The 26891-nt window shown below is 40.4% G+C and overlaps 1 long non-coding RNA gene across 1 annotated transcript in view; it reads left to right on the top strand.

Moving 5' to 3' along the window:
• Positions 1-26547, top strand: part of LOC125887602 (uncharacterized) — a 46696-nt gene extending 20149 nt beyond the window's left edge. Inside the window, exon 3 of the long non-coding RNA XR_007449185.1 lies at positions 26424-26547. This is a non-coding gene — a long non-coding RNA (uncharacterized LOC125887602). The remainder of the gene's footprint in view (positions 1-26423) is intronic.
• The last annotated feature ends 344 nt before the right edge of the window (positions 26548-26891 follow it).

Here is a 26891-nt window from a genome sequence, read left to right as displayed (position 1 = left end):
TGTTTCAAATTAAAAGCCCTCTAGCGTATCATGCACAGCCCAGCCAGTAGTAGAGTTTCAAAATATATATGAAGCCCTGTCAAATACCAACAAAATACTCAAAAGTAATTGAAATTAGGGCTGCCCCCTAACAGTCGACTAAGGGCCTGTCCCAATACCCACACTTCCCCTAGAAATACCCACTTGCACTTGGTTGTGCGCGTTCACATTTAGGCTAGTGGTGTCCCAAAACAGAATTGAGGTAGTGGAAGAGGTTTCCAACACATAAAACCCACCCTAGACTCCAAGTGAGCCCTGAACCACATTTTCAACAAAGTGAAAGATGAATTTTCCCAGACCACCTTGCGAAGTAAGCAACTTTGGCAAGTTTTGGAAAACAATTTGTTACTGTACTATCTGAATGTAGGCGATACAAACAACAGATGGACTAGCGTTAACTCATCAGCGACTTGGCTGAACACAGCGTCAAAATATTTTAAAAAATTGACTTACCCGAACAAAATCGATCAGAACTAGAAGACGTCGTAGACGCCCCCTGTTTTCAGCATTTCTTCTCCATTGATTCATCAGATGGAGAAGACGCCACAACACAAGTGCTGGAGCCGGCGTTTTCATTGTGTCGCTACTACGCGTGATGTATGCCTGCACATCGGCCACGCCGATTTGCATGAAGTGGTGACTCATTTCTTAGGGAAAAATCTCTACCCCAATATTTCTCACTTCCCTGATCAAGGGTTATCTCGCAAACAAGGGCACTCGATACCAAGTGGAAGATTTAAGGGGTAGAAATGGGACAGGCCCTTAATGTTAGGCAACCAGAAAGGTCATTGGTCGGCAAGAGAAGAGAGATTAACATTGTGCTCCACAATTCTGCTTCATGGAGAGGGCCCAGTGCCCAAACTTACAGCTGAGGAGGCATAGCCATGCCTGTGGGCAGGATTGGAGATTGGTTGCCTAAGTCAGGGGAAAAAAAAAATCCTCCCAAAAAAACAAAAGTGAAACTCTATTAGAAACTGCACCTTGTCAAAATAAATTAATACGTACAGTACAGGCCAAAAGTTTGGACACACCTTCTCATTCAATGCATTTTCTTTATTTTCATGACTATTTACATTGTAGATTCTCACTGAAGGCATCAAAACTATGAATGGACACATGTGGAGTTATGTACTTAACAAAAAAAGGTGAAATAACTGAAAACATGTTTTATATTCTAGTTTCTTCAAAATAGCCACCCTTTGCTCTGATTACTGCTTTGCACACTCTTGGCATTCTCTTGATGAGCTTCAAGAGGTAGTCACCTGAAATGCTTTCCACTTCACAGGTGTGCCTTATCAGGATTAATTAGTGGAATTTCTTGCTTTATCAATGGGGTTGGGACCATCAGTTGTGTTGTGCAGAAGTCAGGTTAATACACAGCCGACAGCCCTATTGGACAACTGTTAAAATTCCTATTATGGCAAGAACCAATCAGCTAACTAAAGAAAAACGAGTGGCCATCATTACTTTAAGAAATGAAGGTCAGTCAGTCTGGAAAATTGCAAAAACTTTAAATGTGTCCCCAAGTGGAGTCGCAAAAACCATCAAGCGCTACAAACTGGCACACATGAGGACCGACCCAGGAAAGGAAGACCAAGAGTCACCTCTGCTTCTGAGGATAAGTTCATCCAAGTCACCAGCCTCAGAAATCGCAAGTTAACAGCAGCTGAGATCAGAGACCAGATGAATGCCACACAGAGTTCTAGCAGCAGACCCATCTCTAGAAAAATGTTAAGAGGAGACTGACCATGAAGGCCTGATTCGCGCAAATAGCTGCTAGGAAACCACTGCTAAGGAGAGGCAACAAGCAGAAGAGATTTGTTTGGGCCAAGAAACACAAGGAATGGACATTAGACCAGTGGAAATCTGTGCTTTGGTCTGATGAGTCCAAATTTGAGATCTTTGGTTCCAACCGCCGTGTCTTTGTGAGACGCAGAAAAGGTGAACGGATGGATTCCACATGCCTGGTTCCCACTGTGAAGCATGGAGGAGGAGGTGTGATGGTGTGGGGGTGTTTTGCTGGTGACACTGTTGGGGATTTATTCAAAATTGAAGGCACACTGAACCAGCATGGCTACCACAGCATCCTGCAGCGACATGCCATCCCATCCGGTTTGCGTTTAGTTGGACGATCATTTATTTTTCAACAGGACAATGACCCCAAACACACCTCCAGGCTGTGTAAGGGCTATTTGACCAAGAAGGAGAGTGATGGAGTGCTGCGGCAGATGACCTGGCCTCCACAGTCACCGGACCTGAACCCAATCGAGATGGTTTGGGGTGAGCTGGACCGCAGAATGAAGGCAATGGGGCCAACAAGTGCTAAACACCTCTGGGAACTCCTTCAAGACTGTTGGAAAACCATTTCAGGTGACTACCTCTTGAAGCTCATCGAGAGAATGCCAAGAGTGTGCAAAGCAGTAATCAGAGCAAAGGGTGGCTATTTTGAAGAAACTAGAATATAAAACATGTTTTCAGTTATTTCACCTTTTTTTGTTAAGTACATAACTCCACATGTGTTCATTCATAGTTTTGATGCCTTCAGTGAGAATCTACAATGTAAATAGTCATGAAAATAAAGAAAACACATTGAATAAGAAGGTGTGTCCAAACTTTTGGCCTGTACTGTATATGACTGGACCATGTGGGAATTTAATTTGAAAGGACAGACACAGGAAGTGGCCATGCTCAGCAGTCAGACGGGTCATGTTAATTTCCAGGGCTGGTACCTGTGGTTATTCCACAGGCTAGTTAATAACATGTTGGACGGGAAATCCAAAGTGTGGGATCATTTTGAGAAGGTGAAGGACGAACCCAAGGTGAAACATAAACTCATCTTCATTCGTCAACTACAAACACGACGTATCATCTGAAACATGTAAGTAGCTACATGCCCATTAGCCACTTAGCACAATCATTACTGCTTTGCCGACAGCGTAATTAACAGGCGGCTCGCTCAGTGTGTGATGTGCACTTGTAGATAAAATACAGGCCTATATTAATGAAGGTTCATTAGTACGGTTTTGTGTTTCTCTGTAACCTTGAACTCAATCTATTGTGTTTCCCGCCCCAAAATATATAATTTAATAATTAAATTAATAGCGTAAACATGCGGGCGACTAGTTGAGTAATGACCCTAAATGATGAGTACTGGTCGACGAGGAAAATTCTCATTAATCGTCTACTGGCTTGTTCATTTTCCAAACTATTGTTATCATATTGTATCAGCCTTTAAAAATCCAATATTGGTTGACCTCTAATTTTATCTGTATGGTAAAAAGGCCAGAATAAAGTCCTTAGAATGTTGGTTTAGTCTTGTGCAAACTATGTCTATGAAGTTCTGCACAAACTTAACCAAATAGTGTACACTACACAATAAACTCAGATTCATTACAGCAAGAGCAAACATCATTTTTGAATGATGTGTAACTGTGGCTGTGTTTGTACCCATGGCCGCGGTGATAGCAGAGGCCCATGCTGCCCCCCTTCCACATTAAAGGGCCCGGTGGGGATGCAGGGCCACAGCTGGGACTCAGCAGAGAGGAGAGATTAACATTGTGCTCCACAATTCTGCTTCATGGAGAGGGCCCAGTGCCCAACCCTACAGCTGAGGAGGCATAGCCATGCCTGTGGGCAGGATAACCCCAGAGGTGGCCCACAACCGCAGCAAAAATCCAACCGATTCCAACTCGTGCAACCATTAGCCAGACACAGACACCGGTGGGCTTTACAATGGCAGCCTTTTTGACACCTAAGGGAAAATGTCACCTGAAGTTCTGTGGAGCACAGAGGAGATAGCAGCTTCAGAAAAAACTCCTATCCAAGAAAAGTGATGTTTTTCTTGTCAGTTTATACAGTTTCAAAAACCATTGGTGTGTTTATGCTATTTGATAGACAATTCATAGCATTAGTGTTATGGTTTTGAACTAACATGTCAAGCTCTAGATCAAATCAAAGATAGAACATGCCCCCCCTCTTCTGACACATGCTGCACACACACAGCCTCACTGATCATATATAGCATTGTCGGGAACAGAACACAACATCTTTGACATAAAAATGCCAGAGCCTAGGGAGAACTGTAAACTGGAATTATATGTAGTGAAGAGGAGGTAGGTTGGCAGATAGTGACTACTGTGGCTATTCATCAGCTCCAGTAGCAGCAGCTCCTGGGATGTAGCTCTGCGGTTGCCCATCAGCCAGCTGTTGAGCTATAAATGGCAGCAGGCATCAAACACAAACATTCTCTGTTCAACCACCAGAGTTACATACCACCAGGATGTATTTGTTTCCAATCGACATGTGTGTAACGCACACTTTACAACTGTGTAAGTATATAATTATATAGAATTTGCCTGCTTATCTTCCACCCCCATTTTTACATACTGTAGCTAAGAACCCTTCAGCATATTTGTAGCAGTGAGTCATATGCTCTGCAATTGACCTGCCAAAAGGTGATAAGCAGTGGAAGTTGCTCTGGTAATGATTTTATATACAGGAGAAGTATAGGTTAGAAGCTTTTATACAAAACACATCAACATCTCCACAGCTAAATGTAGAGAAAACTACAGATAATGGAAATGATGGATGACCTGATTCAGAGTTAATCGTTCCAGAGAACCCCCAGATCGACTGTGAGAACCTAAATTAAAGTTTCATTTTCGTGTTGGCAGTGGGATGAATACATCAGTGACAGACTGAATCTATAGCTGACACTTTATTTGTGCCTTTATATGTCTGTGCCATTCAAACCATCAAAAATGAGGCAGAGAATGAATCTTTAAACTAATCTCTGAAATTGTGGGTGACATTGTGCACAAGTGGCAGTTGAGGGGGGATGCCAGGCCCCTTGTCAGCAAAATTACCCATGTTACCTTGCTATCCCTCTCCATCCCAACCCAGACGTCGTCCTATCTGTGCCCAGACCTATAACAGATAAATGACTGAGAAATATCAAAGTTTGACAGGGTGTTAGCAATTGTAGCACTGGTGTAGCTGACCAGGATAATCACAGGCCAGTCTCACCTCATGTGATGCTACTCAGCCACATCTGTGCATTCTGAGTGAGATACACACACGGACACGGGAGGGACGAAATTAGAGACAACAGTCGTAGAAATAATCGACTCAGAGAAAAGTAATTTCACATGGCATGTTCTAATGAGCAAGAAGAAGACAGAGAAAACAGAGCTTTCAATCAGTAATTGACAGGTCTCACGTGTTCGTTCTTCCCACGGGCAGTTCAAAACCAGTATGTCTCATATGTTCAGAGAATGTGGCAATAATTAACAGAGGCAATGTGAAACTCCACTACAAGACAAAGCACAGAGCATCATTTAAGCAAACATACTCTATTCTCACCATTTCTGTATGGTGCTGAATCACAACACACTTTAGTGCAGGGGTGGCAAACTCATTTTAGTTCAGGGGCCACATCTGCCCCAATCTGATCTCAAGGGGCTGGACCAGTAAAACCACTGCATAATAACCTATAAATAACAACCCCTTCAGATGTTTCCCTTTTTTAGTGTAAAGATATCAAATCTGAAAGCATTTATCCATTTACCAAACAGTGATGAACAGCCTGCAATATCCTCAGAAAAATATGTGCAAATTCAAAAGTATGTCTCAGGTTTTCCACATTTAGTCACTCTAAAACTCATTTTTATTACATATGCATTTTTTCATAGTTTTCTGGAAGCTATTGGAGAAGCAGGTTAAGTTGTCCCCTGCCTTACAATCTGGAGTTTTGTCAGTGCCTCAGCAGCAGGGTTCCACTAATATTGTTTTAAGATAGAAGTCTGATACAGATTGTTTTGTACTGAAGCTGCTGATTGACAATATTTTGCACAATGTTCAATATCTTTAAATATGACCACTGTAAGTAGTCATAGTTATTTCAGAGAGCTGTTTTCTGTTCAGGGTGGAGAAGCCTCTGAGGAAGCATTTATCATGATGAATCTACTCACGGTTAAACCTGGCACCTTGTAGCCTTAACACGTGCATCACATCTAGTGGGCCGGATTTGCCCACTGGCGGGCAGGTTATGGCCCCCTGGCCGTATGTTTGACACCCCTGCTTTAGACGTTAGTTGACAAATTGCCTTGCTAACAAATTTAGCTACTGACCAGTGGTCTAAAGCATATACCTGCAACATCCTGGACACATTTCCATAAACTTCATAAAACAGCAACAGTAATTGGCATTTGATTGTTTAAGCAGAAAAAGCAAAACATTTGCAGGACATTTTCATCATTTTGTAGTACCATATGGAATAAAAGAACACTAGAAAAGATAAACTACGGATTAATTGGTCCTTAAAATTAATAGCAAAATGTGAATTACAGTATGTGTGTTCACTTTGAAGGCTGTGTAATTTATTGGTGCACATCACTGTAATTTTGGAGGTTCAACATGACTTTGGGTTGTTGCAGACGGGGAATTACTGAAAGGTTGCTGATGCAGTTGCCTGAAAAAAAGTCTTGGCAAAAGATCTCCTGAGGTTTAGTGGTCATATAGTCTTTGCTTTGCAGCTGATAGCAGTGTAGTCTTGAAAGGTCTTGGGCAATGTCTCAGGCTGCATCTTCCCCTCCGCAACATCAAAGACAGAGGGGGAGGTAAGGCCTTGTGACAGGCTAACATCTTGTTTGATGGTTGTACAGAACATCAAGCTGCCTAACGTTACAAAATGTAAGACTGGCGCCTGTCTTAAGAAACACTGTGGCTAGAAAATGACAGAAAAGACAGAAAAATAAATCAAAACAGGGTGAATCATTTGCTGAGTTAAATACACAGCCTAAGGTTAGGATCAAGGCTTGTGTGTAGGGTATTACTTGGTTCATCAAGGCAGAAAATGGTTGAAATTTTCAGCCAGACCCCCTCAAGTGGCAAAAAAGTAGTCCATATCCAACACTGATTATGCTCTCTCTTTGACCTTCATAACGTTAATTTAGCACCATTAGATACACCGTGCTATCACAGCAGTGTAGTGTGTTCTGTCTGGCACTTGCTCCAACGTGCATGAATCAGCTGGAATGTGCACAGTACAGTGTGTGTCTGAGCATGTGTGTCTTTGCCTGTAGGTGTGTACGGTAGGATACAAGGGGGCAACTTAGGGCAGCAAAGTCTGTCCTTGCCTGGACTTCCAATAGCCTGTGTATGGCTGTGTGTTGAGCAGGAGGTGGGTGGTGTAAATTCTCCCAGCTCTTCCAGGCATCTGAGCCCACTCGCTAGGCATCTTTGGCAAAGAGAAAGGGACCAGGTGTCGGCTCGCGTACAAAGGGCTTTGATGCCAGAGTGCAGTGAGATGTCGGATTTGGAACCCCTTCTGCATAACTGTGTGTGCATGTGTGTGTGTGTGTGAGAGAGAGGGGAAAAAGGTTGGACACTGAGACTGTTAACTTCAAGTAGCTACTACAGTTGGAGTACAACTTAAGTCGGGACAGCTTTTGGTGACATGTTGTCAAGCCTGTCTCAAAGATGTTAATCTTACTTAATACCTAAATGCTGATACTTAAAACTAGAGCATTGTTGGAAACAGCACATCATATCAAAAAGTCCACTTTAAGACACGTTATTCTTGATCGCATTTATTTAAAGAAATAAATCTTTGGGAATGCTTTTTAGTCTTCTTTGTTTACTTTGCATTTTTTGAAGATGTTTTCTGTACAGTGACTTTCACTCTATTGTTTAAAAAGAAGAACATCTATAACACTTCAGTCAGGAACACTTTAGTCAAAGAAAACTGTATTTGCATTTGCAGTATTATATTTTGCAGTATGGTTCTGCTCTTGGGCCTCCCTGCCTTTCCTCGGGCCTGCGCAGAAAGCCTCTTCCATGCGCCTATGTGGAAAGCCTAAGACGGAGAGACAGCACACCTCTCTGCCCCACCACGTGCAAAGGAGGAAAGCCTGGGACAGAGAGCAAACCTCCCTGCCCTTCCATGCGCCTACATGGAAAGCCTAGGGTAGCAGCAACGACCCCCCGGGAACAGAACATAGCCAGCATCAATGACAGACAGAAATGACATTGACAAGTCAGACGCAACATGAAAAGGAAGAGCTGGGGTGGAGGTGGGTTGCAAAGTAGCTTTCAGAGGAAGCAGCAACAGTAGGCAGGCCACAGCAGTTAAAATAGGGCACCCTGAATGAGATTTGCCAATTTATAGCATTGAAAGGAATCATGTGATCTATCAGCTGACTCCCTTTCATCAGTCAGCTGCCCCATCAGTTGATTGGGCTGTTTGAAATCAGCTGATGTAGCTGGGATGTGAGCTGAGCTTGATATCGTGTCTTGGTTGAACTAACACTATGCTCAATTTAGACTCACTGTATAGAGATAAAGTGTCAGCAGCTACAATACATGTCATCCTCTATAATATACAGATTTATTGCTAAGAATAAAAACTCAACAACATGTCATTTTTCAAACTTTGGATTTATTAATAAAGAAATAAACTTTCCACAAACTTTTACTGACAGCTAATTTGTTCTGTTTGTTTTCCAATAACTATTATCTGTTGATAATTTCTCTAACTAATCAATAGTTTATTCTATAAAATGTCAGAAAAAATGTAAAAAAAAATCTGTCACATAACATGTACTTAAGTTGCTTATTTTGTCCAAGACGCAACCTCCAGGGCTGAAAAATGAAGCAAATATGGAAGTCCAAAAAAATTGCAGTCCCCTACATGGCCACTTGAGGTTGGCTGCAAAATTGTCAATCGTCGTAGACGCCCATGAAAAATACCCAACTTTATAACAGAAACAAACATGTTTACAGCCTGATACAAACAATGGTGTCTGACACACAAACTCACACATTAACATTTTTCTTAAAACTTATAGTGACGCATAATTAAGGGCGGGGTGACTTTGAGTAACGGGCTGACTGCAAGGTGTCAGTCAGATTCACCCCTCGCTCCTCCCCAGCTCCACCCTCTCTTTCAAATATGGTCACCTCTGGTCACCTCTGGCTCCAAAAATCCAAGATGAGGACGTCTAAAATGCCAAACTCGAGGTTTCAAAATGGGAGACCACAAAAATCAATAGGTGGTGTCATGGTGGCTATGTCCATTATTTTTTACACAGTCTATGATTGTGTCTGACCAATGCTAAGAAACCTACAGAAGTTAACTATCAAATTAGACAGGGAAAAGCTGCAAATCTCCACATTTAAAAACCTAGGATCAAAGAATGTTCAGTGTTGTAGCATCTCTGAAAAGAAACTGCGGATACAGTCCTCCAGAACTAGAACAGAACCAACTCACGTTTAGGTAGGTATCTATCTGTGGTTTTATGGATGTATTGTATTTCACTGGTATTCACATTTTCACTTTGCATTTTAATGCAAACTTTGACTTTGAGACCATTTTTCACTGTGACTAAACTATAGGTATACTGTAGGTCAAAAGAGGTTGATGTTTATTATATTGCTATAAAATGACTCCTGAATTTGTTAGTGTAATGGGATGGAACTTGTTTTATAATGCCTGCCTAAGCAGCATAAATTCATACAGTTAACTGACAAGTGGAGGACCAAGTGGTTATGACAGCATTTGGCAGGCTTTAGGCCATATTTATCTCCACTGCTGTCAATTTTGCCGAACTATCAATAACTGTCCATCCATCACGGTGCATTTGAATGTCTTCAAGGTGATCTTTAACACTTCGCTTAATGCTTTTGAAAAGGTTGTGGTTTCGGCTTACGTTATGGGGTGAAACATCATCCTTTTTTTCTCGTTTGCTCACTGAAGGCAGCAACATTTATTTTTTCTTAACATACAGAATCTAAGGGTCATTAAGGATGTGCACACGTAGTTGTACATCAAAGCTCAGATAGCAGTGTTTGACGGGCACTCCCTCATTGCCCTAACATTGTCGACAGACTCACTCCCTAGAAGGTGAGATAACGCTTAGCATCTAAATGAGGCTACTTCTGTCACAGGTCAACACTATGCTGCTGAGTTCATAATGAGGAGGAAAGGTGCATCCCTTATTTGGGGATTTTGGTTTGTGCTGTCGGCACCTATGCCACGTTGCCCTTGAAAGAGGCATTCTCATTATGGATAGTCAGGATGCTGGAGAATCACATTGAAAATTAAATATGCTTATTAAAGGTGATGGATAAATGGATTATGTTTTAATTGGTCTGTTATTATGAGTGGTTGATTGGATTGTCCTTCGCAGGCTATTGATCTTGGGGCTGAGGTTGATTAAGAAGTGGACTGAGCAGAGGATGAGTGAGTTTCAACGTGCATGGAGAATATATATTATATATTCAGGACAAGATGTCCTGAAGATCAGTTGTGGAAAAGTATTTAAATTCTTCTTGTGAAGTAAAGATAAAGGGTATTTCAGAGTCAAAAGTAACAGTATTCAGAAAATGGGCTCTCCCAGCGTTGAAGGTATTTTTGTATTAATATGCAGTATTTTAATGTTGTAGGTGGCCAGATGGGTAGCTTTAAATACAGCGATGTACCGTATAAGCTTATTGTATATTATGAATGTAAAACCACAATCTGCCAAAGTAACTACTGACAACAGTCATTAGCATTATGTAGTAAAAGAGTGAGATAATTCCATCTGAAATATAGACAAGTGAAAGTAATAAGCCTCACAAAATGAAAACTTGCAAACAGCATATAAATTAACTTTGTTTCTTACTCATCTCTATCCTTCAGTTGTTTATGACTGCTTAAAAACAGACTGAAAAATGGAATACAGTTGATGTGGCTTTAGAAGATGTAAAATGTTTCACAATATGATCCAGGCTTTCACCTCTCTCGTCAATGGAGAATAAACAGTGTGCTACACTGTGCAAGAGTTGGTCCATGTGGCTCTGAAGGCAAAGGTGACATCTCACTATGACTTGGGGCTAAAGGTGTTTATATACACACTGCCAGCATGACTCACATTTCCTGCATCCCTGAGCACAGTCTGTTCAGGTCACACACCCTGAGAAAACCCCTCATTCAAGCTAACCCAACAACAATGACCTATGTGATACCTAAACCCACTCAAATAACTGCAACAGAGGGCTTTTCCTCTGTTTTGTGTTCTGATTTTACATCATATTTCCCAACAAACAAACCCTTAACCTTATTGTGTGACGATGTTCTGACCTCTGCACTTGGCCTGTAATTAATGTCGTTGTCTTTATAAAATTACACATTCCCATCGAAAGCTGGATAAACACACAAACAGCACCAATTATACAGGAACTTTGTATCCATAAATTACATTGTTTAGCTGTTCAAAAACAACACAACAGATTATATAATCATAATAGTAATAACAGCATATATTGTTAAATTGAATTATGTATTGGGCATTTGAACTATTGCTTTAATGCAGCAGTTTCACTCCCACCATTTTATAAAGCAGAAAACCACCCCATGCAGACTCTACGCATTGTGCCGAACAACACCTTTTAGCTATTCTCAAATCACCCCCAAACAGACGCGATCACTGTGTTGCTGCCAAAAGGCAGGCTGCAGGATACATGTAGCTTAACCTAAAAACAGAAATATCCATTTTAAATTCCCAGCTGCTAGTCTCTGCTAGTCCTGAGCTTCAGCAGAGCTCTTTCCATGCTAAATGGCATTTTACACCGTCTCATCTGAGGTGATGGCACAGAGTGAGTTTTACTGAATCATGCAGTGGGTTATTAGAACCGGGTTTTAAGCAGATTCCCAAGCCGATCCCAAGGCTCAGTATTGGGGCTGATCTGGGCATATTTTAATGGATCAGTATTGGTTAAAATAAGACTAATCATCAATCTTTTTTTTTTTTTGGCAAACTGTATTGTGTTTTACCCACCACAAGAAAATGTGGCCTCAGTTCTAACAACTTATATTTAGCTGAGTAAAGGCAAGACAAGTGTATTAAGTACAGTTTATTTAAAACACTTTACAGGTCTGGGTATCAGTACTAGTACTAGTAGCCAGTACCAAGTAGTATTGAAAGGTCTATGGTCAAATGATAACAGCAGTTCAGCATGCTGAAATGCCACCAGAATGTTCAGAAGTGTGGCTCTGAGGGTACTGGTTATAGTACTACTACCATGATTTATTTTACCTACCCCTAGCAATCATTGAAACAAATATCAAAAATAAAAGCAAACTTAGTGAATAATACTAAAGATACTAATAATAAGGTTTTTGTCCAGCTATACTATATCTACATTAAAAGGGGCTAATAAATATAGTGTTATTCGCATAATTACGACAGAATAGTTTGTACTGTTTATTTTATATGACACGAATTATAATTATATTAATGATATAGATAAATCAATCCTAAAAGTTGAGTAACAGGAGACCAAGAATTGAACCCTGTGGAACTCCAAATATAGCCTTGTCAAGCCTTTTTAGATATTCGGACCCCCAAAGAAACAAATGGTCCTTGCTGATGAGTCTGATTTTCCAGTTACTCTGTTTTTTGTGACCCACTGTTTGAATGCACTCAGGTCAAGAAGAAAAGGAACTGTCTACTCTCAATGTTTGTTTGGGCAAAGGTGATTTAAACTTTATTAGGAGCTTACAGAATCCAGATGGAAGGTGTCAGAGATATTAATTACTGGCAATATAAGTATCCACATAAGTTTTTTTTCAAGCATATCTGTAATTAATACTTGTTTCACTGCCTTTTTCTATAAAGATAACAAGAAAAACACAAGGCATTTGTGTGGGATCACTGCTCAGAAGCATTTCTAATGACTGTGAGGATAAGGTTTATGGCTTCCACTTTTTGTGTAACTCTATATCCATGACTTCCCAAGTTTCAATTCCCTGAGTGACTTTCACTGCTCTAGGCTGTCTCTTCAATCGGTCAAGCAAAAAATATTAATGGCAGTGGACTGCCAAATCTCTTTTAAAAAAACAACAACAACAAAAAAAAACAACACACCAATAACAAAGTGAGCTGTGGGCAGCAAACACAGCACAGCAGTTCCTGCAATTGTTTGCTCTGTTTGCACAAGACTTAAAATTTTACCAGACACTTTTTCAAAGAAACAGGTTTACAGCAATGTTCCTGCCAAGGTGAAGGACAAACACGAAAAAACTCGAGCACAGTACTATGACAAAATAGGGAGGATGGAAAGCATGAAGGAAGCAATAAAACAAATCTTGCTCATTACATTGTTGCTCCCCCTCACTATAAACACAAGATCGCCTTTGGGGGAACTGTTATCATTTTATTTGAAGAAGAAGAAGAGAAATGGATAGGAAAAAAAGAGCAGTAGAAATAGTTAAAAATGCCCTTATCCTGCCTCTTTTCTCCAAGCCACATGGGAAAGTCAGCATTAAATGTCACTGCAGAGAAGTTCACTTTGAATTGCATGTGTCAGTCTGCTTACGAATCAATTTATTGGTCTGCTTCTCACCTTAATTTGCAAGCTAACTTCTCTATAAAATAAGTGAGTAACTCCCAGACTCTCTTATCTGCAACGTGTAGTTAGAGTGATATTAAAGTAGCCTTAAATGAAGTGATTTCTCAGAAGTTCTAACTTAACTGAAAGGCTGTTCAGCAATCTCTAGTTTTTGGTTCAGGTTTGTTACGATCCATTTGAACCAGTGCCAGGCTCATGCCAAATGAGACAATGCAGTTTGACATACATGGGTGTAATAAAATGTCTAACAGGACTAACTGTGCACAATTATCAGTCTGCAAATCGTATAACATTTGATTATTTATGAAAAGGTATAACCACATATGTAAAAAACAGTAGTTTTGTTTCTAAAACAGATAATACTTCAACTTTTATCCTTTTCCACTCTTATCTGTCAACCCAGTCCACACACTCTCTCTTATCTAATTTGCTCATTTGATTCTGTTTTTGTGCACCATCATTAGGACTCTGTGTCACTGTAGTTAAACTGGTGGGTAATACTGTTGTATTCATTAGCTGTGGTGCAGCCACTGCATTGCAGAACTGGAATACTGATTGTCATTTGACACAAGAAAACTGTTCCAACCACACTTCATCGACACACACTACACACCCACAACAGGCAGCACAGGAGTAAACAAAAAGTTCCCGAGCAAATCCTGAACTATGTTCATCTACACAACTGGAAACACTTGCATCTTGTTCTTTACTGTTGCCAAGGGGCCGCAGTTCCTGACTTGAATTCAACTGTGGTTTCTGAATGAATCATCTGATGTCTAAAATATGGGTTCAGTCCAGGCCAAGGTATTAAGTTGGCAGATTCACCTTTTGGTATCCTGACTGTCTATCTGCTTGTTCTAGCTGAGCAGATTTTAGACAATGGGAATTTATGAAGAAAAGAGAGTTTAAAGATACAAAGCTGTTGTGAAATGTAGCAACACTCACAAAACAAACAATGATTTAATGATTTTATGATAATTTAAATCAGCTTGTGATCATGCTTCCCTCCAATATGTATCCTGTTAATGTAAAAGAGTTTCAGAGGAATGTCATTCATACTGTAGAAGATGAAGTTATATTATGATACAGTGCAGTACGATATGATACGATATGATATAATATACTTTATTGTCACCCTAGGGAAATTTGTCTTGGATTAGTATTAATGCCTTACAATAATAGTCCAGAAGATTACATATACTACAACATATATAACAACAAAATAACATAGAGATTTATAAAGACCTTACAGTTCAGTGGGCAAACTTTTGTTTAATGCTATAAATTATAGTCATTTAATGAATACCTTCCTTAAGGAATATAGCCGACATATAGCAAGAAACACAGACATTTGAACAGTACTGAAGTTGGAGTGAAATTCTCAGTGTTAGACAGCTTGCTCAGAATTTAGATTCTATTTTACTGCCTTGTTCCAAGTAGTAATGCTAATGACTGTATTTAACCTTAAACCCCTCTGCTAGTAATTCTGCACAAATCCATACATGACATCAATGCTGCAGTGGGCTATAGGGGGTTTGAAAGTCAGTGTTACTGGGGGATCAACAACCCCGTAAATTCCCCTTAGGCAAATCCAGCCCGACTACTTTGACAAGGTGATGTCACACAACCACTCACCGCTACTGCTTTCCTCTGCTCACAGCTTTCAATTCCACTGGAGGCAAATAGTGCCGGCTTAACAGCTTGATTGGTCAAGTAGCGCATCAAAGACACTAGACAACAGTCAGTCTCTGAGCTCAACACTGCTGCGCCTTGTTTTCTTTTGTTTGCTCATATGGAATAAAAGACAAAAGATAATGGGTATTGACATCCTTGGTGGATTGCCTCACAATTTCATTGCCAAGAAAAATAAGAACAAATTGAGCTGGATTCTAAAACCGGTTAGAGAGAGAGAAAAAAACAAAGGTTGCGGAGTTCCATTTAGAGATGATGGAGGGGAGAATCTCACTGACTGTTCCCTGCAGAGCAGTGCGCCGAGGCTGTATACCACAATGACCTCCTGCCCGGTGCTCTGCTGACTATTTCATTTACAGACAGGAGGTCACAAGGGGGACATAGTTTGGACTCTGCAAGAATTCATTACTCCAACCCCATTACCTTGAATAGGAAATGAAGTCCCTGGAAAAGGTGGAATTAAAAGAGCTGAGGGAAATGTGCTAGCTTCAAAAACATAACCGCATTTGGGCTGCCAAAGGTTAACTTTTAACATTTTCCCACTGGCGGCTGCAGCGTCAAGGCGTGCTCGATGCCAATCTGTGAAGAGACTCAATGTGTACCTTATGATGTCAGTGACTGGGGAAATTGGAATCTTTATCTCTCTGACTCTCTCTCTCCCTCTCTCTCACACTGACTGCCAGGTTCCTGGCATTCAAAACATGTCTGGGTTTGTTAATTAGACACAGAGAGAAAGAGAGAGACTGTTTATCATGGTAAGGATTCCATCTTTGGCAGTCTGGCCAGGAGTTTAAACAGTTATCTGTTTTTATGAAGTCAGATATCATCAGATAATGATCTTAGGGTTCCAGTGTTGCCAGAATAATATTGCTAGGCTGTAAAACCCCCTCAAATTCAGCCATTTCCAGTATTTCAAAGCCCAAAGTACATCTTAATTTTAATTTGCACAAAGTTTCTAGATTGCTTGATATAAATTTCTCAGTGTAAAAGACATGGTATTGCTGTCAGAGTCACTACTGTGACCTTATCATCCCTTACACAAACAGTTCAAATACTATATTTTACCTGATTTAAAGATTTAAAGAATAAGGCTGGCGATATTTTAGCCAAAGCCTGATGTGACTTGGGGTATAAATCACCAATTTCATCATATGATATAATATTATATTGATTTTTTGGACAACAGTATAATATTTGCAGATATTACAAAGTCTGCCGCCATACGATTTCCATTTAGAGGCCTGCGATCGATCTGAGACGACATTATCTGCCCATTTAACACAATCTGTTACAGAAGACGCTGCCACTCATTTTCTTTTTTGCTTTTAAACAAAAAGATAAAAAAAACATGATAATAAGTGCAGTAAAGTTTACTTTAAATTGACTCCTCTAGCACACATTAAAAAAGCACATGTTAGAATTTAACATTTAGGGCTTTCTGTCAGAGAGCCCTTTCTAAAAGAAATGTTTTCACTTTAACCCAAACCACTATCTTTTCCCAAAAAATTCAGGACTATCTGGCTGAAAGCCCTGAAGGCAGACTTCTCCCAACAGCCATAAGACATGATTAACAGCACTTTCTGGACACATAATTTTAGCCACTAGCCCATCAGCAAAAATGATTGAAATAGAGCAGCTAATGTTGTAAAAAGTTAACGGAGTAAGATGTCCGTCCAGGAAGGTAACATCACGCCCTGTTTTATCTCATTAATTGCATTGCTTACCTACGCCATGTGCTCTTTTTGTTGACCTGTATTTTCTCCATAATCAAAAATTTTTCCACACTGCTGATTTATTCATGAGTAAAGAACGTTGTCCTCATCATCTTCCTTTTAGCTGCTTGCCATCTGCCTGCCACTGTATGGCATACACTTTTATTTTGAAAGTCTGTCTCACTGTCAAAGATGACGATATAGATATATGTTTTCATTTAGCATCAGTGATATTGGATCCTTGATCACTGATCATTGAAAACATATATTAATCCAGATTGATAGATCATTGCACCCTTACATATGACTGATGACTCTGCAACATAAACTTCTATTATTGTTTAAAAAATATAAAAGGAAGTGGACGTTATTTAAAAGGGGCATGCCATGCTATTGTTATCAAAATGACCAAAATGCCTCCCCCCTGTTGATCTGCCATCCCTCCCTATTCCCTTGGTCTGAACCCCAACCTATAACTGATAAATTATTGAGAATTATTAAATCTTAATTGAGAGTTCTGTTGTACCCAGCACAGCACTTTAAGCAGTGGTTTAGTGATCATTAAACTCACAGACCAATTGCAAACATTAAATCACCTAACATGATGCTAATCAGCCAATGTAATGTGTGCATTCGCATTTGCATTGCGACCCCAGTGAGTGACATACACACTAGCCTCAGGCGATATCTATTTTTATATACCTTCAAACCATCCTGAAGTTTCACCGGGGTATATGGTGTATGATGATAATTGTTTGCGGCATGACCTGCCCTCAAGAACAAATAAAGATCAGTAGTTTGTCTTAGTTTGTCTTGTTAGTCATCCAGTTAGTCCACTGTTTCAACAATTACCAACTCTGGTTTGGCTGAAATAAGTTAGTTGCTGTTTTCCCACGTGGTCTCTTTCTGCTGTGTCCGGTCGACTGTTTACAATCCTGTCACATTATCCCCACCACTTGTGGTTGCCATGTATATCAGCTCAGCTGCCACTCTCACCAGACTGACCTCTGGTGGCATGTGATGTGCACTACATACAATACTTTCTCAGTACAGTATAGGGATGTAACGATTACCGATATTACGGTAAATTTCGGTTAATTTTTCTGAAGGGTTTCTGAAGAATGCTGAGGGGCAGCTGGTGGAGTACAACTATGCTGTGTGCAGAACATGCAGAAAGAAAGTTGCTGCGAAGGGTAGCAACACTACAAATCTGCTGGATTATCTCTGTGACCATCATCCACAGCTTTACAGCCAATGCAAGTTATGCTATGCAAACGTCAGTTATTGTGTGAGGGACTTCGGTTTTACTAAGATTGTCATAATGTGTAACTCTCGACGTATACGGGACATGTGAGCCGTATCTGTCCTCCTAAACGGCGACTAGGTTTTCCGTTTTCGTTTAAGACACTTAGGAGCTACTAGCTGAGTAGCTAATAGCTGTATTAGCAGCTACGTTGCTAACGTTAAGTGTTTCAAAACAAAACAGAGCTGAAAACACTGAGCGGAGCCGACAGAATATGAACCGACGTAACGTAATGCTAATTGAGATCAACTATGATTGAATCACTGTGATTATGGTTATTGTATGGCGAGCTAGAGTCGATATAGACGGCCAGTTATGCTTTCTTGACAAAAGCTCAAGGAAACAACATAAAACACTGCCGTGTTAACCTTATAAAACCGAGAGCATGCACTCCTTTTCTCATACAGGTAATCCTCTGACTCACATGCACACTTCTAATGTGTGAATTATTCTGTGTAATGATGACCATTGATGACCATTGCCCTCCTGTAATGTGTTTACATATTTTGTTAATTTAAAATAAAATTTTCTGTTGCTGTGCCAATCCCTTGCCCCTTTAATGTGAGAGTTTCATTTTAATATAAGATTTTGGCTGTTAAAATTTTAGTATGATAAGGAAGTTACAAGATTTAGTGGAGTTATTTCAATGTATCTATTTTTTGGACATTTTACAGCGCATAAAAAAATATTGCAATATTATTGTTTACCGTGATAATTTGGTCACTATAATCGAAATTTTCCATATCGTTACATCCCTAGTACAGCATGGGTTTGATAGAAAGAGAGTTTTATGTAGTTTTGACGGTACTGAAAATAATACTGTCAGGATTTCTAAACACTCTGGTTTACTGAACTACATGTGAGAGATGAGACAAAAGACATCAGTCAATGAAATAACTGAATCAAAGAAAACTCATTTGAAATGATGTGTTCCAAAAAGAGAAGAGTAGACAGTGAAAACAGAGCTTTAATCAAAAACGGACAGACTTTTCCATGTTCATTTTTCCCACGGCCAGCTCAAAACCACCATGTCTTATCATATGTTCCAAGACCATGGCAGTTATTAAAAGCAGCAATGTGAAGCGCCACTACGAGACAAAGCACAGAGCATCTTTTGAGCAAACAAAAGATGCTCTGTTGAGGGAGTTGTGGGTGCTCCTGTTAGTGTAATTGCTAAAAACTACAGTGGCCAGCTGGTTTGGGAAATAACTTAGCCTTCTTATATAAAACTCAACATTTGTGACCTGTTTTTAAAGATTTATGTAAGAATAGGCTTGCCCTAAATATCAACTCATTGTTGGCTTTGGTCTTTCTTTAGAAATTGTTGAGAGTAAGAAGCCTTATGCTTATTGTGGTTAAATTACAGTCATTACATAGGGGGCTGTGCAATACACAAAGGCAACAAATATATCTGAAAGTCTTAAACTGCCTCTCATTCTGTACATTTTCATATCAAACAGCAGTGTGTGCTGATTAGCAACCTTTACATTTAACTTTGTTCTCTTTCTTTTAACCCCACCCCAACTTGTTCTCTCTCCTCCTTTATCGGTCCCCACCCTACTCTCTGTGCTCTGGGGTGGGAGTCGGGGTAGATGGGTGCATTAATAATGCAGTGCTGCCTGGAAACCAAACACGCTGCAGCGGAGTGCTGTGTAGAATTCTAAAGAGGTATTTGTTTGTACGCGGATGCCACCCTCCTCCCCCTGCTCCTCTTCACAGCCCTCTCATCTCCTCTACCCCCCCACCCAACCCCCCACCCCTCATACTCATCTCAACAACCGTCCAGTATCAGTATACAGATCTGTTCGTCTCCTCTTAAGAGACATCTACTGTACGGACTGAGAGGGAGCTCAGGAATAGCCCCCTGAATTGTTACTATAATCAAGATGATGCTTTAAGTGCAGCCACTGAATTGGCTTCGTTACTACTCATACTTTTCTTCCAGAGAGCAGCTTTGCAATCCTAGAAGAAAGATGTAGTGGCCGTGAAGCTGAACTGCAATGAAAGACCTCTGTTGTGCATTCTCCATACAGCAATAAGATGGAGGGCATAAAACGTCTTCATGAGTGAGACAGAAATTGCATAAAAATCACAGCACATCAGCGTACTTAAGTTTGAGTCAAGCTTTCAATTTGGATTGGTTGCGAATGTGCCTATACGGTACCTATTGTTATTTGTGTGTGTTTTTACGATAATCTACCCTCTGGTTTCAAAGTTAAGGAGCATCCAGTTAAATTGTGTGTGAAATTTCATAGCTTTTTTGGATCCTATACCTTCTGGAGGTATTCAAGATGAGCCCCAGCTAACTGAAACTCTATTACAAACAAAAAGACAAATTGCTGTACAATGTGCACCTAAGAAGAAGAACTTTATAATATTTTTTGTTATTTAAAAGCAACATTTTATGAGGGTCTCTGTTCACACACTCTTTGGGTACTAGCCTACCATGCCCATGACTATGCCCATGGAAAATGAATGTAAACAATACACTTACTTTTTAGCTGTTAATGTGTTAAGCCACATACTAATCATCTTGCAGTTTAGGTCATGACAACACAACGTAAATATAATGCCCTTACTTTGGACAACCTCACAGAATAGCTTTAAATGAGTGTGAACATAGTAATTCAGCATTGTGCCCGCAGTAAGCTGTGGCACAGGATCACTACCCAAATGGAAAAACAGAGACACTTATACTGCTTCTGAAACAGTGGACATCAAAATGACATATTGGTCAGACTGCTGGCAAATGTAGTTAATTGTAAGATGACCCCAGCCCATATTACATGTAAAACACTGACCTCCAACAAGGCCAAATGCCTTATCTCGCAATATTAATGAAAGTTTGAAATAATTCATATATCCAGCCCGTGTTATGTATCCACCCCATAATTTAATGGGTCCATCCTTGGACCATGCTACACCATTCCACCAAGTTTCATAAAAAACGGATAGTTTTTCTTAATTCTGCTGACAAAGAGACAAACGAACCAACCAAAAACAAAACTTCCTTGGCCAAGGCAAACCCAATACCCCAGAGTGTGACTCAAACTCAGCTGCTCTACTTGACAATCTATTCAAATTTAAATACTGTTGTTTTTACTTCTCTTTAAACTTCTAGTTTTACATTTACTACTCAGGGTTTCACACACATTCACACATGTGGCGGCCCACCACAATATCAATATTTACTGCCACATATTGGTTCTTTATTTTGGAACCATTCATTAGATGTGCTGTTGTAAAATATATACTGTTCATTTATTCATTGCACCATACTTGCAGGGTGTAGAGCGTTTTCCGAGGAGAGGAACACCAGGCGCAATGAAAATGAAACTTAACTATTCAGTGAGCTGGTTCAAAAATTTTGCTCTCACTCGCTTCCGCAGCAGCTACTCCTCTTGTCAAATGATCTGATCTGTGATTGGATCGACTGACAATTATCAACCATTCTACTTAAACTTGACAAACTGCTGCTGAGGAAAAAAATCACCAAGAGCTCTGCCTACGCTGCATTTGTGGACCTGCAAAAACTCCAGATTTAGAGAGAGGACACAGAATGATACAAAGGGACACACGTTAAAGAAAAAATGTAAAGATTGCCAATCAACCCTCCCTCCCTCGGGCGTCAGCTGCCACCACACATAGATTTCTAATACTGTGGGAAACACTGCTACTTTTCTCTTTATCACAGGCTGAAAACACCTTTTAAACACAGTTTGATGATCTGCTGTTGCCTTTGCTGTGCACGCTGGGTTTCAGACTGGGATTTGGACAGTCAGCTGCCAGTTGCAGTTAATTAAAAATTAACGCTGACAGTGCCGTATACTATTATTTTTCTAATGTTTTGTTCCTGGTTGCCCTTTGCCCCTCAGCTTTAGTTCTTTCACATTCACTGTTGATTTGCATATTCATTAGTTTGAGCTCTGCACCTGCTGCCGCCCACAGATGAAGCTGAGCAGATTAGCGGTGCGTGACGCCCAAATTTCTGGAGTCGATTTGGACCGACTTTAACTGTGGGAATCATTGAAATTGACTCCTGGAAAGCTAAGAGTTAACCACTGGAACCTGCTGTATTAGCAATGCTCTGGAGACTAATGTGTAAAGACTTCTGAAAGTGTTGCAGGAGCATTCATCATTTTGCATTTTTTAAAAACTAAATAGGTAAATAATCTTCTAATGGGGTCGCTCTCTTATACCCCCTCAGCAAAATATCTACATCTTTACATCTGTGCTTGCATTTGCAGTTGAGGATCATCATATTCCTTGAGTCCAAAATCTGTGCTGTTAACATTCATGCGCATCAAAACTCCTGTAACCAATTGTGTCTATATAAGCCCACACACAGGCAAGCAGGAAACTTGTCCTGTTGGCCAGTGTCCTATTTTCCAGCACCAAAGCTTGTCAACTGTTTTGAAAAAAGGCAGTATTGTGGCAATCTCTCTTTTGATGAGCACATCTATTCTACCCTTACAACTTTATCTGTCTATATAACATGCCCAGTGATGCACTTTGCGATGTGGCCATTGTGCGCAAAAGTCTCAAATTGATGATGCCATTAGGTGACACTTTTTGGAATTGATCCTCCTACTTTTAATTAATGACTGACTCTGCGGGCTCATTGAACTTTTGTTTAAGGTTTTCTATCCAAAAGAATTGTTTATTTTCCTCAGTGTAGAACTTGAGGCTACAAACCAAAAGGTGCCATACCCTTGTAAAGTCACCATGCCTGCCGTCATACTGTCCCAGGTCTTCCATTATTCACTGTCTATAGACTAATCCGCTGGCTGATTTATGTGTTGTGCTTTCCAGTGACGACGCCATTACTGCAGAGGCATAGTCGAACTGAACACAGTTTTACTGACAGTGAAAGCATGGCTGGATTGATCACGGTTGGCATCAGCCCCACTGATGGATGAAGGCAGCCTGTGTAAATGTGATGTTTTCCAGTCTTAAAACACTAGTTGGAAATTGTTCATCAGTTTTAGGAGAAAAGATAACATTTCTGCATAACAACTTTTGACTGCTGCTTAGTGATCTCCTGCTCACATTAGTTTCCATTTGCTATCATATGATGAGCATCCAACAAACTTGCAATCCATGATTTTACATAGCCGTGGGGACATGTTGTGAGCAGGGAGTGCTTCCCTCTCAAACTCTGTCACTCATGAAATTTAAAGTACTGCTTATGGTTGAAAACAGGGTTTGAAGAGTATTTTTTTTTAATGCTGGAGAGGCTGTCTAAATGCTGGGCAAGCCTTCCTAACACAATGGAATAACCAAGAAAAAAATGCTTGGAAAAAATACTCAAACTCACCACTACGACACTCAGTGGTGTAGAGGTATTTGATGAGGGGGTTGTACTAGTAGGTAGATGGGTAAGTTACTGAGTGATATAAGTGGGTACACTCTTATATATTGCAGTGGCTGTTTGGCTCATGAGTAGATACACTGTAAACTGTTAGAAAAAGAGGTGGATATACCTGCATGCACTCTCCACTGCATCACTGGGGATACTACACAAAATGTTGTAAGTGACCTTTTGAAAAGCTGAAAGGTACTGTTCTGATGCTTGTGGAGCTTGCTTTCTCTTGTTTTCCTGAACTTTAGGTTTGCTTCTACAGTTGTGGATTCTGTAACTTAATAGACACTTCTAGTAAACCTCGGCTAAAGTTTCACAGTTAAGGTTTTCTCATTAGCTTTTTTTTTGTACATGTATCTGCTATTTGAATTAAATGTTGATGATTGCCATTTTTAATTATACTGGCTTGACATGTCTAATTTGGACCAGATAATATTGTGTAACAACCATATAATGTATCATCATGACCAGTGTTGGGCAGTAACACGTTACCAGTAACACATGATGTTACTTTTTCCAGTAACGAGTAGTGTAGCTAATGACAAATAAAATTTCAGTAGTAATATTACTGAAAACAATTTGTATTAGCTGGGTAACTTGAACCCCACTCCCTGGCTTCACTTATACAAACACAGGCAGAGTCCAGATTTATAGCTCAGAATTTGATGATTGATGACTGGGCTGACTGATAAATGGTTTCTGGAAAACAGTAGATAAAAAGAGGATGAAAGCAAAGACGTTCACCATAAATATAGCCTTAATGGCACAAGTGAGTGATATTAACATTAAACAGTGGTCTCAATACATTATTGAAAAGGCTGGAAATGAGGTGCTAACAATGCATTAATTTGCAACCGCTGCCGCTATTAACATTTATTAATATTTATTCGTTGAACAAAGGAAATCCATTTCTAACGACTGCTAATGTTCTCTACATTTAGCAACATGAGCAATACAAATCATAACACAAAACGAGTGTCCCATGTCACAAACTAATGAATGAAAAAGGGAAGTTGTGACGTGGTACACAAACCTGGCAGCGTGCCAGTGTGACACATAGTAGCCAAACTAGCTTCAAAGATATGAATCAGTATTCTCGTCTCCAGAGACAAACAAGACAATAAAGGTGGACTAACGTGCAATCACTCATCGATCAGTTAATATGTTAAGAATGGACGAGATAGAAAGATATGAGCTCTCCGATGCTTCCTCCTCATAACCGGCTGTATTCATGGCGCCCCGTGCATCCGGGTTGTTCATATACAGCGCACAATGAACGGTAGCATGCTGATACAGCCACAATCGGTGGAGACGGAAGGAATTCTTATGAATTACAGTTACTCCAAAACCAAGCAACTCCTTTCAACGTTACTTTTTTGTATCATGTTATGACTAGCTTCAAATACAACATCACATCAGCAGACTCATTTTCATTATCGTCACACTGTGCAGGCACGTCACAAAGCAACAAGCTAATTAGGAAGATTAAAAACACTACCCTTAGGGGCTGGAAATATTCCCTTTACTTTGATTTTGTCAGGAGCAAATATGACAAGAACACTATTGCTGCAGGTAGTTGGACTAAAACTCTATCCACTGCAAAAAACATGTCCTTAAACCTACATTCTGAAACACCTACTACTTCCAACAGCACAATACCGTAAAGGTTCAGGAAATACACCCCACCTAAGGTGAGCCCTCCCCGGCCGCGGACGTGGCCTGTAGCCCTACACTGGCTTAACAACCAAAACTGGATTTTAGTTGTGGACAGTTGCATCTGAATTTGAGGGAGATACGCAATTACCGCTTTAATAGGGTTCAAGGAAAAATAATTTTATGAGTAGTGTAACAAATTATAGTTGGCAGGGAGTAATAAGTAAAAAGAACAAGTAATGACTAATGTTTTACATTTTTAGAGGAACGAGCCCAACACTGATCAAGATACAATCAACTGAAAGTCAATACACAGTAACATGCAATTATCAGGCATCCCTATATTAATGTGCCTGATGTGTTATTTGACCCATAAGATAATTGGTTTATTGGTGTGACAGAATTTATTAGCTTGTATGTTGTTACTGTTTATTGGATCATCATAGAAAAGCAACGTGTCTAAACAAAAGACACCCTGAGAAGAAACTTACGTCAAGCACTCTTTAGCCTTTATAAATAGGAATTGTGCAAATTTGCAGGAAAGCCCAATCAGTCTTCTTTCAGCATTGGCAGTATAAAAACAAAATCAGGCAGTGCAGTGAAATGCCGCCTGCCTACTTTTGTTTATACAGAATGTGCCTTTTTTGGTGCAGTGAAGGGCATGAGCAAGTAACAAAACGTGAAGCTCAGCGTGTGACGTAACCAGTGACGTGGGAGGGAAGCCGTGGCTAGTCAGTCCTTCGGCGATTCTCTCATAAGTTGGCTTGTTCTTCACCGTTCCCATCATCTGACGGTTAATGGCTTCTTCATTTGCGAGGGCAAGGAGGGTGCACAATTCCTTGTCTCCCCAGTTGCTCATCTTTAAACTGTCTGTCAGGTTTGCATTTCCCTCTTGCTACTAGCTGCTCATTCCTGCTATCAGCTGTTTCCTGTAAGTCCATCGCCAGTGGGTTGCACGTGTGGTGTCATCAACAGCTCCTCCCACAAGTCATCAACAGCCCCTCCTGTGGTGGAAGGGCGCCTCATTCTTTTAAAACCAAAAAGGATCCGCCAATATGTTTACCCCTACGTGGCGGAAAATTGGGCACCCTGGATCAACTCGCCAATCCAGCTCTGTGTGTCTAAACGTTGGCAGCTTGCTTGCAAAATGGCTCAACATTCACGGAAAATCTGGCAGTGTAAAAGGGGCTTTTCAGTTGGTCAGACAATGCCCTGTGTTGAGCAGCTATAGCAACTGTACAGACATTAATATCTCACAATGATCCAGCAGGTCTGGCAGCTCTGCAGACCTACGCAGAAGGAATGAATTTACCTGCATCTCTGTATGAAGGAGGGTGTCCATAGGGAGCCTGAAGGACCTCAGCTGAGCTCAGAGATGTCCTGGAAGAAAGTTCAGACTCAGTTCAGACTGAGTCATACCGTCTCTGTAAGGAACACTGATCACCCGCTCTGCAGGACCTTGACAGGACAAGCACAGTGTTTCCCCCATTCATGCCTGTTCCCAGGACAGCACGGAATCCAAACTTATTGATCGACAGGGTTACATGGCCTGCGCAGTCCCTGATCTGTAAAAAAAAACCATTATTCACTTAACTGTTCAGGGTTGGGCTGTCCAGTTGCCTTTGGCTGACATGAATTTTCTTTGCTGTGTGTTGTTTTCAAGCAGTACTCCATTATCAAGTTCAAGTTCATGTATGACTTTATTATGGAAATGTATTAGCTCTGTACAACCACACAA

This window comes from Epinephelus fuscoguttatus, linkage group LG4, assembly GCF_011397635.1.
Source record: "Epinephelus fuscoguttatus linkage group LG4, E.fuscoguttatus.final_Chr_v1".
Classification (NCBI taxonomy): domain Eukaryota; kingdom Metazoa; phylum Chordata; class Actinopteri; order Perciformes; family Serranidae; genus Epinephelus; species Epinephelus fuscoguttatus.
This window is presented reverse-complemented; position numbering and strand designations above follow the sequence as displayed.